Source organism: Aulostomus chinensis, chromosome 3, assembly GCF_037954235.1.
Source record: "Aulostomus chinensis isolate RoL2024-O1b breed Wild chromosome 3, RoL_Achi_v1.0, whole genome shotgun sequence".
Taxonomy (NCBI): domain Eukaryota; kingdom Metazoa; phylum Chordata; class Actinopteri; order Syngnathiformes; family Aulostomidae; genus Aulostomus; species Aulostomus chinensis.
Window position 1 is genome coordinate 24,821,010 of NC_141322.1, and position 20,852 is coordinate 24,841,861.

Consider the following 20,852-nt stretch of genomic DNA (forward strand, 5'->3'; position numbering starts at 1 on the left):
TCAACAGTAGGGGGCTGGTCTTACGTGTCAAACAAAGACATGCATAGAGTCTCTTTGATGTCACAGGACATCATAAAATGCAAATGGCGCTAAACAACAACTGCATACTAAGGCAGCCTGAGTTGACTTCATAGTACAAAGCAAATGCATCTGGCATCTGATCTGCATTCTACAGTCCAAAGTAAAATGTCACTTTTTTTTTTTTTGAGTTTTTCTGCTTCAGAGACCAGAAATAGAGATAAAAAAAAACTCACTCCACCAGCCAGCTGCAGTTAACATCCCCCATTGTCCAGATTAATATAATATACTTCATAATTCCCTAAAATCATTTCTGATATGGTATTGAATAAGGGCCAAAATTATGTTGAATGCTGTTGGAAATAAGTGTCAAATGTGACAAACAGTAATTCATTTTTTTGGCATTATGGCCAAACACATGTTTTGTGCAGTCACAGTCAATTTGCCCTTTGACCTCGAAAATCTAACAATCTTCAGGACCAAATGAAAAATTGATGTCAAACTGAAAGGCGTTTCCTTAAGCCGTTCCTGAGATGTGTCCACAAAGCTGAAGTATATTCTGTCGATCTTTCTGTACAGCCATCACTGGACAGCAAATCAGAGGAAGCCCAAAGCTCACAAGTGAGGTAGAGGGTCCCAGAAGAGGAGGGATGGCAGGTGGGAGACAGAGGGAGTGGTGGTGGGTTCCATATGTCCCCATCAGTCCTTACTGTAGGACTCTTGAAATTTCTACAGATTTTTAGAAGTCCAAGATAAAGAGAGGTCTTTTCTAATGAAAGTTTAATATACATAATTTTCAATTATTAATAACAACTCTTCTGGTTGCACTGCCAAACAAGTCCACCTTTTGCCCCCTGATTCCAGAAATGCTTCCACTGATGCCTTGTGCGTGTAGACTTGTGGAAAGGGATGTCATGGATGTGTGGGTGCGGAGCAAGAGAAGACAGTAGTAAATACAAGAAACAGAAAATCTTAGGAGAACAAAAGAGGAACCCCAATACTGTTATAAAACCTGCAAGGAGATAAAATTTGAATTCTCAGACATGAAGACTGTATCAAAGAGGAGTGAGCAAGAATTATCAGATCCAATTCTCTTTGAAAAATTAGATAAGTTATCATTTATCCAAAACATGATGAAAAACCTGAGATTTTATTGTCAGCAGGTGGCAAAAAAAAAAAAAAGAGTCCATGGAGGTTTCAGATCACCCCTGTAGTTTATACTCAAACAAAAGTCCATTAAAATATCACTTGCTAACCTAAAACACTAGGAGTTTTAGTGATCTTTTTCACCGTTTTACTGTCAACTGGGAAACATTTGGTGAATAAGTGATTCTAATGCACACCTACACACACACACAGACTAATGTCCACCACACTAAAGTCCTCTGACCCAATTCAGCATTATTCCAACTACTCTCTGCATAAGGGAACTAAATTTCTAAAAACGTGTTTATATTCCAATTTTAGTTCTCTAAACGTAGTCTGTCCTCTCCTCTGCAGATCCCCTCAGTAACCACACATCAAGCTGTAGAAAAATGAAAATGTTATGTGGATGACATTTTCTTGTTGACCCGCAGTTTTATGAGTAGCTCAACCGCTCCCATGAACACGTAAAATTCCCCATTAATCAAGATTTACAACTGATCGGTTTTTGGATGCCCTTTTGAATGCTCACAGCGTCTCTCCATCCGCTCGACCTGAGTTTGGTCATACAGAGTTCAACCAGACTTTGCAAAGTGAACAGATGAGATGGAGTATATAGTAGATTCAAGGAAAGTTCGTTGATGCCTGGACACTTTTACTACAGTAAAACTGGAAGAAGAGACTCCATTGTAAGAAAACTCCACCAAACAATGTCCCAAGGTGCCATAAAAATATTCAGCCCTAGGTAAAGGTTTTGATCATAATATTCATAAGCACTGGCACATTTTGAGCTCAGATCCACAACTTAGAAATGAGTTCAAAGATTCACCTATGTAAGTGTGTGTAGAAACACCTCAACCACAAACTCCTCTCACCAGAGCTCGTGCCTGAGAAGAACACAACTTTTCCTGGATCCTCCACCAGTGAATTATCACTGTGGTTCATGCAGTCAGGTTTTATGTTGAAATATACTACAAAATGCAACCTATAACTGCCAAAACTACGAGGAGGCACCATGTCTTATTTAATCAAATGCCCGTGTGGTTTAGCACATGTAGGAAAGACTCAGAGCATTAAAAACCAGAATAGCTGAGCACAGCAGCTGCATCAGAAATGAGAAATAGTGTAAATCCCTCCTCTGACACTGAGCCAGTGAGAGTTCGCACTTTAAATACCTATTCGGTGAGAACATTTCTAATGTTTTTTCCTGAGTGTATTATTTCCATTGTTTTCAAAGGGAGTGCCATCTTTTAATGCTACGTCATAAGTGTCAGCAGCACAACGAGGCATTTTCAACCATAATTTTTTTTGTCTTACTTTGGGTAAAAACTACGCTTATCATTGTAACTCAGTTATGATATTTAAAATGAACCTGTTTCAAGTTCAAAATCCGAGCAAATGACTTCTGTGAGTCTGCTGTCAGACTCCATGTCCTGGTAAGCTGACCTTAAATCTCAAGAAGCGAATCATTTCAAAATCATGCTTTTCAGAGTTTGATTTTCAATACAATCATTCAAACTGAAAAATATGATTCAGCTTTTTAAAATTCAAATTCAGTTCAGACACAGTTCTCTGCCACACAGTCGCTACCCTGGAACTTAATCATCAATCTAGTGTGAATTCAACGTGACACTTTGATTAAACAGAAATCCAGCACGTGCAGTATTTTCCCATTGCTGGCTAAGATGCACATGCCACACAATTTATTATCAATGTTTGTATGTCATTCACTTTTATTAATTCCAGCTGCACGTGTGGATGAATGATTCTGTCCATGTCCTGAGGAAACAAATAGACAACTTATTAAAGTTTTTTCTTGTTCATGGGGGGATAAAAGCCATTTTTTTTTAATTGAATTAAATTGAGATCTGTTTTTATGCAGTGTATAATCTTCCCATTGATTTGTTCTATTTTTACATAAGACCTCTTTGTAGATACACTATTCAAAGGCTTGCAAGGGACATAATCATTCAAAAATGTATGAGTATATTGTGTGAGCAGATAAATCTGGACAGAGATGTAAAGATGTCCAGAAACAGATTCAGAGTAAGTGAACCTCTTAGATTCAGTACAGGCTGTTAATTTGCTTGCGACAGAGTAAGTAAAATTATGGACAAGTAACAATAATTACCATCTACTGCATGGTTTGTTAGTCCATATCTTCCATATCATTTCATTAGCCGAGAAGGCTCCTATTGCATGATATCTGTGATGCGGTGGTGCACATTCATCTTCCTGCTGATCTGTTTCTTTGTCTGTGTCCTATAAAGTCTGCTCACTATAGCCAGTGATTTTCAGTCTAAAACCCTCCACAAGATCTGTAAATCTTACCTCCAATTATTGTCTGCGTAGGCAACTGACCACTTATATGCTGACAATATATCACAAGTTTACTACTTTTCTCATAAACTGTGAGGGAAGCTGTTGCTTTATAATGTGAAGTGATTTCTTTATGGTGTGCTAATGGATGATTTGCTGCAGAGCTGGAATTCATTTTACAATGACATCCAAGGTATAGCCAAGATTAAATCCTTTGACTAATTGTGTTGCTACTGATGGTATGCGAAATACTGCCAAATTCTTTCTTTTTTTACCTCAACAGCAAGCCAGAATTGTACCTACAGAATTTACTATTACCACTGTTGTATTTGTATTCAAAGAGGCCTGTAATTGCCATGATAAGTGCAAATAACAGCAATTAGCAAGGCATGGTAATTGTCTCCCATCATTTCTCTCTCTCTCTCTCTCTCTCTCTCTCTCTCTCTCTCTCTCTCTGTTTTTCTTTCCCTCCTCCTTCCTTCTCTAATGATGCTCTCATTTTGGTGGACAGATCCACAGCAGATAAGAATCTGGGACCAGGACGGCAGCAGAAATAAATAATGGTCATTAGAGGGTGTTCAACCATTGCAACACTGGGAAGTAACTTGCTCATTTCCTGACTATATGAAGCCTGCACAGCCCCCCCCCCCCCCCCGAGATTAATAGATGAGTAAAAATAGGGTTGTGAATCTGATTTATCACAACAAAGCTCTTCAACTGGATCTATGTGTCACCGTGCCCGTGGTCCTCCCCTCTCTCTCCGGAGAGCTTCACCTGGCACCCAGCCACCTACCACTCCATCCTTCCCTCTCTCTGCTTTTATGGTTCTGTGGTGTCGAACTAATTTCAGTCAATTTCTAAAAAGAACTCTGTTGTACAGTAAAATGGGTCTCCAAAGAGGTCATAAGGGAGGATGTCTCTGGTTGATGGGATGTTATTCTGTGTTACAGCATTTTTGGAGATTTAGTGTTTGGCAGCAAATATCCTAACCTTCCCATTTTTAAAATGTCAACAAACAAGATTTCACATGCTGCTTCCCACAAGCATTGGTACAAAGTGAACTTAAGCACAGTGATATTGACGATTGCCATTTCAAATATATAACACCTTTGCTGAAAACTATCCGTTCCTGTGGTCAAACAGGAATGGATAAGGAGTTGTGTTGTGAATACAGTCATGCTTTTAAAGAGTGGACAAAAATACAGAAGTGCCGGCGCAGACCTTGGCCAAGGTCCTATTCATATTTCTAGTGTAAATGATAAAAATCTGGAGAGAACAGTCACTGCATGTTTACTTTTAATGAAAATATCATGAACCCCTGTTTATTGACTTGTCTCTTTGTTTAACAGCATCGTCTATTATAAATCAGACCAGCTCTGATGACTTCCTGGGTACATGAGACGCAGAGCTCCAGCTCACTGCTGAAAATAAACAAAGACGAAACCCCGTGTTCCAACGTCAGGATTTAAAAAAGAAGTTACAGACTGAAATGTCAGTCAAGTGTTTGTTAAACCTCAGTGGATCAGTCAGCTCAAATTTAGTGGTTCCCACGGCGATGGTGACTGTTTAGTACTACACTGACTGAGACAAGGATTCAACCTACATCTATCTCAAACTCTGGTTTAACACTAAAAGTGTGTAATTTTTTGACTGTGAGAGACAGGAGACTCTGCTGAACACAGAGATATAAATAATTCATTTCAGGTGTCAGCAAGTTTAAAAAGTTCCTTTTTTGTTTTCACTCTTAAAATCCTGGTGCCACGTAACTTTGGAGTCTGTGGGTCAGTTGGAGGACGACGGAGCAAAATGTGTCTCTTTCCTAGGTTTGCTAAATTGTGAAAGAAGACAAATGTGCACAAGTTCAGGCCAAAAACTGACGTGTGAAAGGAGGAATTTGTAGCTGAGGACAAATTTAACCTACGTTACATTTTTTGAGAATGTCCTCAATATGCTAGCAACACCACCATCACATCATCCAGAGGTGCACAAAGCCTGTTGACTTTCACAGCTGCAGCTAATTACTGCCTCCAATTTAGAATTTGATTTTGATTCAATTGAAACTCAGAGACTAAATTAATGCTGAAAATACTGCATAATGTCACTGATTTGTACTTCACCAGGTCTGACAACAAGAAAACAACTTGATAATGAGTTCCTTAAGTTAGGAGCAAATACAGGGATACATTTTAAATATCTTCTTTTCCAGGTGTCTCAGCTATCATCACCCTCATATGTGCTTCAAAATTTCTTAGCGTCTCAAAAGAAGGTGCTAGAGCATTAGATGCATGAGCAGAAACATTTCCCACGCAAGCCAGCAAGATTCCACACCTCATTTTCCAACATTAGTTCAATTGTTTTGTCTGGACCTGGTCTGGTCCTTTGCCCATACCACTGGCTCCCCTCAAGCTCAGGTCAGCTAGCCACTTTACTGTAATGTTTTTCCCTGCACTAATGAGCTAGTTTGTTATTGTTGCAGAAGTTAATACTACCGTTGTAATTCTTTATTAGTGTAGATTATGGAATCCACCAGCCACAGTAGCAGGTGGACAAATAAAAGTTATTTCCAACACTGCAGCTTCTGTAACAAATTGGGAGGTTAAAATGCAAATATGCTGCTGGAACATTCCAGCTTGAGAGACGTCGCTTTTATAACCTCACCACAAATCAAATTACTTAATAATGTAATTTTTACTCTGGAAGTGGCCATGGTCATGTGAATAAAATAGAAATGCAAAATAACATTCATAGAATACACAACTGTAAAAAATACTTTGATACAAATCACAATTTTAATGGATAGAGTCAGGACATGTGGAAAGAGTGAGGGAGACAGGTGCGTTATATCAAATCCTGCTAATAGTGTTCTGAGCAGCCAGCATCAAAACCATTACAACTTTCTAGTCCATTACTACTGGAAGCCAAATAACAAATGTATGCCTGCATGCCAGAGAGTGTCAAAAGTAAGGCCATCCTTCCTGAGAATCATGTGGCTCAAGGCTTCTACAGAACTTGATTCTTACAGTGGGCAGCACGGTGGTGCAGTGGTCAGCACTGTCGCCTCACAGCAAGAAGGATCTGGGTTTGAGCTCCAGCTCCAGCACAGGATCTTTCTGTGTGGAGTCTCCATGTTCTCCCTGTTCCTGTGTGGGTTCTCTCTGGTACTCCAGCTTCCTCCCACAGTCCAAAGACATCAAGAGGGGACGAGGCTGATTGATACTCTGAATTGACCGTAGGTGTGACTGTGAGTGTGAATGGTTGTCTTTCTATATGTGTTGGCCCTGTGATGGACTGGTGACCTGTCCAGAGTGAACCCCGGCTCTCGCCCGAAAGCTGCTGGGATAGGCTCCAGCCCCCCGTGACCCTTAACAGGAGTGGAGGAAAATGGATGGATGGATGGATTCTTAAAGCTGTTAAGATGCTGTGTGGCAGCCTGCTTGTTCAAAGTCAAGTCAATTTTATTTGTATAGCGCCAACTTGCAAACAAAGTTATCTGATGACACTTTACAACTAAAGTAATTCAAGCACCACACTCTGCCAATGAATTTACACCCAGCAATTCTCCATGAGCAAGCACATCCTGCAACAGCGGCAATGAAAAACCTTCCTTTTAACAGGAATGTCGAGCAGATCGAGGCTCAATGGGAACGGGCCGCTGCTTTGACCGTTGGGGGGAAAGAGAGCAGTAGAGCAGTGCAGAGACAAAGACAGATAATGGGGAGAGACAGATATAAATAAGGAAAGAGAGGGGCAGGGATAAAAAGGGAGAGAAAGGAGAGAGACTGATGGACAGACAGGGTGTGAACAGGCTGGAGGGAGAAAGACAAGTAGAGAGAAAGACAGAAGGACGGAGGACGAGACAGCAAACACTCAACTAGCTCACGATTATAACATCTACAGGTGACTCAAGCTATCAATTTCAGCATAATATGAGCATCTATGTGCTAGCAAACACAATGCTGATGTAAATGCTAGAACACTATTGAGAATACTGTGTACACTAGTACTGATACCAATTACAGCTCTGGAGAAGAGGTCAAGTTAGTAACAATTGTGACTACAGAAGGGCAGAGAGGAGAGAGAACCCCAATGCATCATGGGAGATCCCTCAAATGTTTATGTGAAAATATAGAGTTACAAGTGTGCATATGGCTGTGGAGAAGCTTCATGAGCACACTGAGCATGTTGCAGCCCTCACTATCACTAACACTCAGGTATCGCTCCAGGTGTGACAGTTTTCACCCTTGTCTAACAGGGGAGGACACACATTTTGGAAGTGTTTTTCTCAAAGGCTTTTTAGTTAACACACCATCTGCCAGTGCAAGGAACCTGAAGAGAAGAATAGGAGGTGTAAACAGTGGTCCTGTTTCTCTTTCTATGCTGAAAAATAATTCAATAGATTTAAAATTGGCCCTGTGTGTCATGGTTGTGTTGTTTGTAGTACAGAATACCACGTTTCACAATCAGTGTGTATATACCATATATACCGTATATACAGTAACACCATGATGGGTTTTTTTTTTTAAGCCAATATCGTCTTTCACTTTCTCTTATCATTCATTTTCACTTTCACAGTTTAATTCTAAAGCTCCAGACAGTATTATTTTGTTAAATTGGGACTTGAAAAGGACAAGCCATATGTCACTCCACAACAAGCTACATTCACAGCACTCAAATACTGACCCAAGAGAGTTCAGCAAGGATGAATAACTGCAGTAATACAACTGGTCGGTCTCCCAGCAACAAGGTGGCAGTTCCTTTTGACTAGATAGAAGCCAGGGGATAGAAATATATTAGGTAAACTAATTGAAAAGACCCCCCCACCCCCCATAGTGGATTTAGAGATACATGTATATCCTCCTGTGGGAAGATGGATGAAAAACTAATTTTCCCTCAATTATATATCAGCTGTTCTTCCATGAACAGTTCAGTTCCATAAAACATTTGAGACCTGGGACTGGGTTTTTGTTTTGTGCCAATACTGTTTTAAACTATCCTTTATATCAACACTACAAAAAACACTCTTTAAAAGGAAAATATTGGATACATTTTCAGCCAAAAATGACTTCAATTACAGTAACTGTAGAATGTTTATTTCTGTCAATGATTCAAATTCTCCACCATGCAAGAAACCTGACCTGAGCTGATGTGACATCATGAGATCAATTCTAAAATTAAATCAGGTTTCAAATTCTAACCTTTCCCTCACCAAGGAGGTCATGTGGTTGTCCATTAGCAGGGAAACTTAAAAAAAAAAAAAAAAAGATTGTGGTTGGATTTTGATTAAATTTGCATGACTAATCGATTACATTTTGGAACTGTTCCGGATCTGATGACATTATCACTTTGGCAGAGGTATGCACTCTCTGAGTGCCAAAAAAACCCCAAAAACAACTACTTTAAATTGTATTTGCTTAGTATTTCAAGATGGCTGCAGAACTATTTGAAATTGATTTCCCTACAAAGGCGAGATGCTTAAGGAATGAGATTCTTCCGCGGTTCGGCAGTTGTACAGGTTCTCTGTGGTGGATATAGCACCCCCATCAGGTGATGATGAGTCAGTATTCACTCCCATATTTCACAATTTTTGCTGATTGAGCAAAAATTGTTGGAATGGTAAGAAAAACGCTTGCGAGGTGGTGATGTCATCTACATCTGGCTTGAAATGTTTCAGCTGAATGAATATGTACATGCTCTTGGTTTTCATTTAAACAGTTCAAAATTGCTTTCACATAATTTTTAATTTAAAAAATACCTAGAAGAAGAGTAACATACAAACACACAGTACATCTGGTTGTATTACTGCCTCATCATCATTGTAGTTTAGTGTGTGACTAGCAGTTGGGTTTTTGACCAATGTGCTAAGCTTCATTGAGCTCCTGTGAAATTTGGTGTTGTTCAAGACTTGTAAGACTTTGTGGAAAAAGAAAACTTTATGAAAGTATAACTTCACATGTGTTGTGTAGAGCATTTATCAGAGATAGATGATCTAGAATATCTATTGTCTGATACACGTGAAGATTTTAGTCCATCCATCCATTTTCAACCACTTATCCCTTTAGGGGTTGTAGGGGGGCTGGAGCCTATTCCAGCAGCCTTCGGGTGAGAGGCAGGGTTCACCCTGGACGGGTCACCAGTCCATCGCAGGGCCAACACATAGACAGACAACCACTCACACTCACAGCCACGCCTACGGTCAATTTAGAGTATCCGGAATACCCGGAGAGAACCCATGCAGGCACAGGGAGAACAAAGAAACTCCAAACAGAAAGACCCTGTGCTCGAGCTGGGGCTCAAACCCAGAACCTTCTTGCTGTGAGGCCACAGTTCTGACCACTGCACCACCGTGCTGCCCAAATTTTAGTTCAGTAACTCTTAAATATTCAGGTAATCACCATAACATCTTGCAAGACCTCATCCAGCGTCACCTTTGTTTATAAATTGCTGCGACACAATCTTCATACTTTTCCATTTTATCCTTGACATAATTCTCATTAAAGCTCAGGCAGCACAGCACAGAGAGGCCAAATTATCAGCGTGAGCTCTATTATTATAATTTTTCAATCACTGTGAAGATTGATAGGGTGGAGGAGAGAGCTTATTCTCTCTCTCTCTCTCTCTCTGCTGCTTCTTTGGGTTTTTTTTTCTCCCCTGCAGGTCTGCCTGACTCCTTGGACCCATGAAGAGGCTGGGTAGCCCCTCATTAAGCACATTCTGGATTACAGCTCCTGGCCAGGACTATTTCCAACAACATGCGAGTGCATTGTAATGAGCCTCTCTGTGTGCAGCGCAAACACACTCAATCTCCCACTTTAATCACCAAGGAGGAGATGGGTGACTCCTCAAGCCCTCAACAGGAGCAGTGAAAGGAAAGAGGGATTTGCAAGTTCTCCCATCCTCTGATGACATATAATCTCCTTGGGAGATAAGTGTACTCAGAGCTCTGATTGACATGTCTAGCATTATGATGGAGTGTAGTACGAGCAAAAGCTGGGAGAAATGCCACGGCTCGAAAAAAAATGAGGCTGGTTCACAGGGTGAACATGGATCCTTCAGCTGTGTGGTCATCTTGTTGGTCATGTAGCTGCAGAACATCTATATGTCAAACAGCTTAGAGGAAGATTCAGAACAGCATGTTCACTACAAGTGGTGAATCATCTGTACTTGATTACATTCATGATATTCGTATTTTGTGGACGTTTTCTCTATTAAAATCATGATTCATAGCACTAATACATTAACAACAGACTCAAAAGTACTTTGCATCCAGAAGTACAACTTTACAAAATAACCAAAAGCATCAGGCAGCAGGGAATCATTACAAATGACAGGACTTTATTTGTATTTGAATCACAAATACTGTGTGATGTGAGTGGTTCACTCCACTATCTAGCATGTGGGTGTAAAAATTTGTCAAGCATAAATCTGCCAATGTCAAGCATCAGATTTTGTATCTTTTTGAGGTACTAAAACATATTGCTGAATAACAGCACTCTAGCAGTTATATGAAGTGCCAAGACTATGGAAATGCTCAGCATGAACATCAGGTGAACACAAAGCACCATAAGCATGGCTGAGTCAACAATTTCAACAACCAAGCAGTTTGTGGTGTTCATAAAGCCTGGTTTGTATTAAATATGTCAATGATACATGTCACGGGAAGAAAGAGAAAACCAAACTTACCATTTAACCTTTCATGCATTTGGAAGACAGAAAACTCTTCATAAATTTGCACTGTAATGCAGATGAAATCCAATTATATTTATCTATAAAGCAAGAGGAAAGCAATCAGTTAGTTAAGCCTCGAGCTTCCCTTAAGGAAAGAAATACCCTGATGGTGAGTGTAGTCTGGCTGTTTGGCAGTCAGACCAAACTGAATTTATTTTACTTGGCCCTTAACATTTCAGGAACACATCATTTCATATAGTAGCTCTACATGCTTTGCTTGGGTTTCCAACTCAACCACCAGAAAAAGAAAAAAAGAAAATAATCAGATGTATCCTGCCTCAAAATGATGCAAAAAAAACTAGTCCATGCATTCGTCACTTTAACAGGCTGGATCACTGCAATTCCTGATTATTATGCTGCCACCCCAAAGACACAGTTAATCCCAAATGCTAATGTTCGTAGATTGACAGGAACTAAGAAAACATCATACTTTTCCTATATTTGCTTCTCTGTGTCAGCTTCCAATGAATCTGAATATGATGCAACATTCTTTTCCCACTTACACAGCCGCTAATGAAAAGGCAGAGTTATTTCTCAAAGAGCTCATTGTATTTCACCATTGCCCTACCAGAACACTGGGCTCACATGTTATAAAATAAAGAGCAGGCAGTAACAGTTCCATCCATATCAACTATTCTGACACAGTGCCCAAGTCTTTGGGGCAGCGTTCAGCTGATGGCACAGAGAGTGCTGTCTGTCCAATAATGGACCTCGTGTGCTGGTCCAGCTCAGATAACTCTGGGCCAGCACTTCCCCCTCCAGTGATCAGTGTCTAGAGACACAGATCAGGCAGGTTACCGGATGATTAATGGGTATTTTTTGTGGGTTGGGCAGCCCAAATTGACCTAAGCATTCTACTTCTTAATCAGTTTAGCACTCTTGTACAGATACAGCTTTGACTGGATAGCAGAAAGATCATGTGGATCTTTTTGTTTGTTTATTCATTACATAACGGCTCAGTTCTTGTTCACCAAAGTACATCTGCCAGGTGAGAAGAGATAAGAGCAAATCCTGAATCTGATGTAGACTTTTCTTATTTCTCAAACTCAAGGAGGCCCCGTGCTATTCCACTCCTCTGAATTTGCATCACAAGGCCTGTCTGAGCAGCTGAACACTGCTGACTTTTGGCAAAAAAAAAACCCAAAAACAGCAACACATGCCTTCGCTATATTTATTGGGTCTGAAGACCTGTTGCTGTCTCTGCAGCAGTGACTGATGCTTGAATCAGTTGTAGTATGCAAAGTTAGTGTCTTGCTTGTTGTATTCTCTTCTGTCAGCCTCCTCTGACTATCTATCCAAGTGCCAGAGCCACACAGTGATGTGGTCATATTTCATTGCACTGATACATCTGTAGTGATGCAAGATGATGTTCACATAACTCTGGCCTTCTTGGCACAATGTTTAGGGTCATAAGTCATTGTACCATAAATATAATGCTGGGGGACTTGGAGGAAGAGGAAGAATAATAGTGTCTTTATTAAAACAATAAATTCAACAACTCGCCCGTTGAGAAGGGGGGAAAAAAAGAGAAGGAGAACATGCTTATGCCAGTTTGCTCTTCAGTTGACGGCAGCATTTGAGTTCATTTACTGCTTGTTATGATAACGCTGCGGGGTGTAGGGTTTGTGTGTTTAGAGGAGGCCAATATAATCTGTCTTTCAAACAGGGAAAGGCACAGGGAGTGGAGCAGAGCAGAAAAGGTATGCAGCCTGCCTAACTGGTGGCTGTATTACATTCCACGCAGGCAGCACTGGTGATGGATTGACGCCAGCTGGAGAGAGGCAGTCCTGAATCAATTAAAGTGAGTTCATGAAATTGAGTCAAAACCTGGGGGTTGTCTTTTTCCTTTTCTTTTTCTTGAACAGGTAATTTGATCAATCTTGTATTTACCCTAAAAACCCCCCAACGTAATGGGCGATGATGAATAACAATTGTATTACATTGTGGTCACACGCAAACACGTGTATTCCAAAAGGTTAACATTTCGACTCGTGAATTTCTAAACCTCTATTGAAAGCCTGCTGAACCTTGAAAAGCATCTGATAAACTGATGTATTTACTCGCTCAGTAATGAATCATTAGTTATGGTTTCACACAGTAGGAAAAAAGTAGATGCAATAGGTTCTGCCCTTTCTCTGCTCCGCTCACTCCTGTTACCTTTTGCCCTCCGATATGACGATAACATTTTGATTGACATTTCCGAAGGTCGTAGGTTAATAATCAGTAACTCTTCACATTTAATTACATATCAGTGCAATTAGGTGCATGCTTATTTGCTCAACACGCCAATCGGTTTGACAACATTTCTTATGCAAATTGGGCGACAATTATCTCTCCCATCAATGATGGAGGAGGAAGGACATGTTTGTTCCCAACGACATTGTTTGTGATATTGAGCGTGTCATTAGGGCCTTCCCTGCAAAGATGTTGCCAAGGTGAAGACCCTTTTATATTCCTCTGTACCCCCGCATGACCAATACAGACGGCTCAGCAGAAAAAGCCACGGCTAACTTGACCTCTGCCACCTCAACAGACCAGGGCGTGTATTCATGCGTGTGTGTGAGGTGTATGTTCATGTGAACATGTATCCAAATGCACTCTGCTGTCAAATACATCTAAGAAAAGACTTGAATGTTCCGGTGGGAACTTAGGCTTTGACTTTACAGTATAAAACAGTAAAAACAACAAATATATTTGTCCGTCAACTGCGCATCTGCATCATCATCGACATAAGAAGTGCACATGTTACAGAAAATACGGTGATGAGCTGTGAGAAGTTCAGCTACAGCATGTACACATTCCAGTGAAGGTGATGTTGAGGGCTTTAACTGACAGGTGGAGGATGGAATGCTGAGTTGATGAACATGAGATGGATGGGAGATGATTTTTGCCCCTGCTTGATTATGGTTTGTTGAAAATTATCCTGAAGACTGGGACATTGATGGATTCCCATGGCTGCCTGTATTAGCCTATTGATTTAAGCCTTTGGCTTTACTCTTAAGTAGCCAAACCATGCAGAAATTCCATAGTAGGAGGCTCTTCCTGATTGCACAGAGAAAGAAGGTGCACTTCTCAGGTCACACAAAAAGTTCTGAGCCTCTGCTGCACATCATAGATAACTTCTACTTATGATTATGTCTCAAAAAGACTTGCTGTGTGAGACATGATGCTTACAATGAGGATAAATCGCATAAGAAGAAGAATTTATTAAGGACACAATGGAAGGTCCATGGTAGTTTTTTAAAAAAAGGATAAAGAAAGAATTTAAAAAGGCATAGAATACATACTAATTAATAGATAAAAGGTAAAAGATCAGCAACTCTCACCTGTCTATAAACAGGAGTGCTGGTGTCTCTATAGTCTGGATGGGAACATGACCAAGCTGAATGCAGAGTGGGCTACAGCCTAAATAATAAATAGTCACTTTGCACTTAAAGAAATAAATAAGATTTTGTGTATAACACTAAAATGTAATAAAAAAAAAAAAGGTTCTAACTGAAATGAGTCTCATTCAAAGTCGAGGGAGTGTAATTAACAACACTGGCCAAAGTTATCTGTTGTTTTTTAGTTTGAAAGAGTTGTACAATCGACAAATTATAATGGAAAATCAATCTTAGAGCTAATTACTTCTGTCAGATATTTCTAGTGAGATATTTAGTATGTTATAACAGCATCAGATTGTTAAAGAAGTTCAGGTTAATTAGAATGGTACAATGGAAACTTCAATTAGTTTTATGAATTGCATTGTGGGCTTTGACAGAAGGGAGACCGCACCATCCTCAACTGACTCGCTTTTCCTTTTAGTGAATTCTACAGTACATCACTCCTTTTTTCCAATGGGAAAAATGGGAAAAAAAACAAAAACGTGTACTGTGTACTTTTGGAGAGAAGGTGATAGAATCAATTGTCCTGATGATGATGATGATGATTATCATTATTATTATTATTATTATCATTATTATTATAAAATACATTGTGTATCTCCCAGAGGTTGTATGTGGATAGCTAATTATAAATGCCAGTGTAGAAGCCCACAGAGCCTGCCAAGTTTATGAGAGGTCACTGAGCCCTCAGCAGAGCCAGAGCGACTCATATTCTGCTCTGAATGTAAAATGTTAATTCATGCTGCAGGGAATCCAGAATTGGATGAGAGAGCAGTAGTATTAACATCCTCTCTTTCCCTCCCTTTTTTTCTCCATCTCTCCATCTCTGTCCAACTCCACATCGTGATAGTTTGTGTAAAATCTCCCCGTTTGATATATTTCCTGTTTACTTACAGCCTGCCACTGACCCGATCCACTCCCCCTCTCTCCGACCACTGGCTAGTCTGGTGAACTAGAGGCCCTCCAGCCATCAGAGTCAATAAAAAAAAAAAAAAAAATCCATATAATTAACTGAATGTGCCCGTATACCACACCAGCAAATAGAAGTGAAGAGACAGAGCGACAGTCCCAAAGATTCAGGCACTAGTTGTCAAAAGTTATTAGCATGCATTTGGAAACATACTCTAATTAGAAATACAGGGGTTTTTTATATAAAAAGTAATACTGATGTGGACTTTTATACGGCTTATTATCACTACAGAGTAGTGTGTGTCTAGTGCCTTGAGCTTTGCCACAGGCCAATGAGACATTTTTCTCATTAGAACTGTAAGTACTACAGTATGTTTCTATTTATCCAGTCAACTGCGGCGCTTTAATGAACTATGGGCAGAAATTAAGAATTTGTTTTTCCTCACCAGTTAAAATTAAAAAGGCTTTCATATGAGGGCTACAGTCTTATATTATTTCAAATATGCATTACAATAAAAATCATTTCAGAAAACTAATTCTTAACAGAGGGGTCAAAAATTCTACCTCTCACCTCTCCATACACGTACACTCAAATGCGTGACAGTGTTACGGTTTCAATTCAGTCCTTCTGGAAAATTGCAACCCTTTAACATCAGCGAAAGTGAATTTCATGGTTAACTGTCTGCCAATCGCACACCCTTCTCCTCCTTCATGCAGCTTTCAAAAGTGATTGATAGGATTCGAGTCATCCAGCCTGGATCTATATGTCTTCTCGTGGGCTGCATTAATCTTTGTGGCAATTACTGCATACAAGGTCAAGTAAATTTAATCAGACATGCGTGTAAACACCAAAACTACCTCCTTATATCCTGTCTGCACCTGTGCATGTCACAGGGGAGAGCAATTGTTCAAATTGTTGCTGGTGAATGTATTTGTGTACATCGGCTCAATGCTCACACCTTTTCATCTAAATGCATTTCTTGGGCGCTACAGAGGGAAAAAAATATGGCTGTTTCTGAACATTCTTTTGGGATCTGCTCTGGGTTTACATCTTTGTGGCAGGAAGGAAGAGTTCAGTATGGACACTCTCCATAATACCCAACAGAGCTGCACTAACTGCGGAAGTGGTAAAGTGTCGAGTCTGCAGTCTTTGGACTATATGGTTATCAGCTCTCTGCTACTGTGAAGGCCGGTTAACTGTGTGGCTTTATATGAGGCCTGTGCGGGCATGCTTGTGTGTGTGTGTGTGTGTGTGTGTGTGTCTGTGTGTGTGTGTGAGTGAGAGAGAGAGAGCGAGAGAGAGAGAAAGACCTCATAGAAATGCAAAAATGGTGTTATTGTTGTTTCAGTGTGAAAAAGTTCATGCTGGGAGGAAGGGTGGGGTGGTGAATTGGTCCAACAAACACTGCAGCAGGAGGCCACTATTTGATTCCTGTTGATTCACATTTTAAGCAAGTTTGAGGCCGCAACATTTGCCTCACCCTAACCTAGTTCATCCAGTACAAGCATGTGCCTTAAACACAATGCAAAAGCAACATGAAAGAGGCAACTTCAAATATTCAAATTATTAAATGACATAAAAAATCAAAGTCATAAAGCACACACGTCTTCTGCCAAGTCTGTCACCATAAACTCATTGTAAATTGGAGCAAACGCACATGCCAGGATAACCAGGTCCATTTCAGGTCACCAATCCTGACAATTACACGAATCATCTGCCCAAATATCCAGTTGTATATAATATTATAGCAACCATCTGAATCAGAGGCTTTTGGATTTAGAGTTTTTAAAATCCTGTAACGTAACTGTGACAGCAATGGAATATCCAGCAGAAACCAGCATGATGATCACGAAAAGTATCACCAATGTGATGGGTTAGCTTGTACAAGTGGCTAATAGCCTGTTTTAAATATTAAAAATATTCAATATATCATACATCATGTTAACTCAAGTTTCTCAGCCTTGACTTCACCAGTGGTTGCTATTTTGTTTTAGTCCATTGTTGAGAAATGAAAAATAAAACAGGGAGTGATTTTGAATGCATATGTCAGAGCCCACTTAAGAAGCTCATCTAAATGAAACTTGAAACTCAGCAGCATTCTTTCACGAGACACTCTGCTGACGGTACTTGTGAGAGGCAGCAGTAGCTCCATCAACTTAATTGTGATATGATCGGCTTAAGCTTAGCAATTTGTGTTCGAGTCCTTAGACTGTAGATGCATAAAATGCAACTCTAAAACTCATCAGTGAAATCTAATTTCTCACCACTGAATACCGGTTAACTGATGTTTTTTGAGCATCTTCTTCAGATAATATGCTTCTTTTTTTTCTTTTTTTTTTAGAAGGGCATTTGGGTTTAAGCTATTAACCTTGGTAAGTGGGATCAGAAGCTGTGTAGGCCTGAGACACTGTCAGGAAAAGTATCTTGTGCACAAAAAGTGAGTGTCTGTGGCATTAGTTTTATCTGCTCAAAGTCTCAGCATAGCTGATTCTCCCTCTTTTGCATCTGTGTTTTTATACACTTGTCTTCTGTAATCTTCTTTATCTCATGTTGCAATAATCCCCTCTTCTTTTTGCTATTTTCTATCTGTTTTCTCACTCTCCTCTCCCTCCAACTTTCTCTCTCTCACTCTCTCTCTCTCTCTCCCTCTTTAGCTGTTTCTTACTCCCTTTGTCCTCTGTTGTCAACCTTCCCCTTAGACAGTGTTGTCACTTCTTTTTAGTCTGGCTGTTCACTGAGGTTGCGCAGCTGTAATAGTTTGAGATTCAGGCGAAACCTTTGGCTAACTGAGCTCAGGGAAAGAGGGGTGAGAATAAGGGGGACAAGTGGAGAAAGAAGGGGAGGTGTGCGTTTGAAGGCTGCAGCCATCCACACAGGCCATTAATGACTTTGACAACAAACCTCTGTCTTCTGTCTCTGACCCTGGGTTATGTACTTTCTTCTTCGTCATCCCTTTTCCAACTTATTTTCCTCCACTATTTTTGTATTTAAGCATCCCCTACGGGCAACTTGGGTGCATTTGTAGGGTTTCTCTTTTTTCTTTTTGTCTATCAAAGAAATGTATTAAGGGCATAATGGTATTGCTGCCCTCTCCTCCACTTCTCCTTTTACACAATATTTCCTGTGACAGTGTGGGCACTCTTACAATGTTGCTTTTGGACATGGTGACTGATGAAACAGCCAAGTCTGAATCACTGGCTTCGGGCTTGAGGCTGTGTGGGTGGTGAGCTGTAGAAGGTTACCATGTCAGAGGCATTACAATACAAAAATGTCTCTCCATGACATCTGTACCCCTCACCCCCTCGTACTGAAAAGCTATCAGTAACCATTCACTATGATCCATGAGAAGAGAAATTAGAAAAAAAAGAAGAAAAAAAAAGACACCTTACCTGAGTCAGTATGCCACTCAACTCCTGGTAAACTCCACAGTTCTCAATTGCCTTGACAACAAAGCTCTTGTAGTGAATCTCTGAAGCATGCACAGTGAAACTCTTAAAACTGACCTGAAGGAGGGGGCACAGCTGCATTTTGATCAACCTAAAAGGGCACATGCCAATCGGCTGCTCATTGAGCTCAGCTGGCAACTTATGACTGCACGAATCAAACTCCAGTCACAAAGTGGCAAAATATTACAGGGTTGAGAAAACAAAAATTCCAATAAAATAACTGCCTGTACATTTTCCCACTGAATATAAAATGTGGTGTGAAAGAAGTCATGCTTGGCTAATATATGGAATCTCAGTTTAAAATCCATAGCACGCATGGTCAAATTAAACTTTTTTCCATGTTATTTCATGGCTTCTTTCTCTTGGTGGAAAACATATTTTCTCTAAATGAAAACAGGTTGGCTACACTGTGGTGCAGTGGTCAGCACTGTCGCCTCTCAGCAAGAAGGTTCTGGGTTCGAGCCCCGGCTCCAGCACAGGATCTTTCTGTGTGGAGTCTCCATGTTCTCCCTGTTCCTGTGTGGGTTCTCTCTGGTACTCCAGCTTCCTCCCACAGTCCAAAGACATCAAGAGGGGACGAGGCTGATTGATACTCTAAATTGACCGTAGGTGTGGCTGTGAGTGTGAATGGTTCTCTGTCTCTATGTGTTGGCCCTGTGATGGACTGGCGACCCGTCCAGGGTGAACCCCACCTCACGCCTGCCGGCTGCTGGGATAGGCTCCAGCCCCCCCCCCCCCCCCCCCGGCAACCCTTAACCGGATAAGTGATAGAAAATGAATGGATGGATGAAAACAGGCTGAAATAATGTTCAATTGTTTCAACTGCTGTGTCTATAAGGATCTATTTTCAAAATATGTTGTGATTTCAAATTTTAGATGCAAAAAAAGAAAACAAATATAAAAAAGAAAAGACGACACTGAACACCAAAATTTGAAATAAGCAAATTGAGAATCAAAAACAAACCTTTGCTAAATATTGTAAAAAGGAATGTTTTCAAAATGTGGCATCCAACCATTCATGGATGTTGAGTTTTGTGGTTTCAAAGAGTTCAATTTAAGGCCAACATTGCATCTCAAAGTCAAGCTGATTTTTGTTTTTCATCTCAGATATAGCGTCTGTTCAATGTCACAGTCTTTCAATGTTACAGTCTTTCTGACATTAAATTGATGCCTTGTGCCTGAAGCTTGTTTGTGCTGCAGTGCCACACTCTGACCTTTGGTAAATAATTATAACACTTGACTGAAGTTTCAAGAGGAATTTTCACTTCACATTGTATCCACTCTTTTGTGAATGTCATTCATTAAACCAAGAAATGCTGTACTGAGATGTCAGACAATTTTAACTAGTAGATACTGAAAGTTGGTCTTTTTTTTTTTGCTCTTTATTCAGTCAAGTCGGAATCTATTATGGGTAATCTCTTGTACTCTTGGAAAGGTTTGAGATATTGCTAAGTCGGTAGGCTAATCCCTGCCACCCACAACTTCATAAAAATCAAGATTCCTGGGAGCATTCCCTGACCCCCATCAGTTATTATATAAATATCCTCTGAGGCAATGGTTAGAAATTCATGGCTTCCAGCCTAGCCACTTGATATCCAGGCTAAAACTTTTTTCATTACAGTTCACAGTCCAATGAGCAACTTTGGTCAGGAAAATGCAGTTAGAATTGAGATTCCACAACCACGACTTGACTATTTCATCACTAACAGACAGGTAATATGAAAAGGGCTTGCAAGGCTACATGTATAGTACAACATCTTGTACCTTGACCACATGGAGTTGACAGTTTTTATTTGGATCTCCATCAGGTGGTTGCGTGGAGTTCCTGGTGTCAACACAAAAACAACAACAATATAATGGCAACAGTTTAAAATCACGCCGACAATAAAATAAAGAGCAAAATGATGC

General features: G+C 40.2%; 1 long non-coding RNA gene across 1 annotated transcript in view; it reads right to left on the reverse strand.

Annotated features, from left to right (window-relative positions):
• The window catches only part of LOC147268363 (uncharacterized), a 163,861-nt gene that overhangs the window by 31,179 nt on the left and 111,830 nt on the right, over positions 1–20,852 (reverse strand). The window lies entirely within an intron of this gene.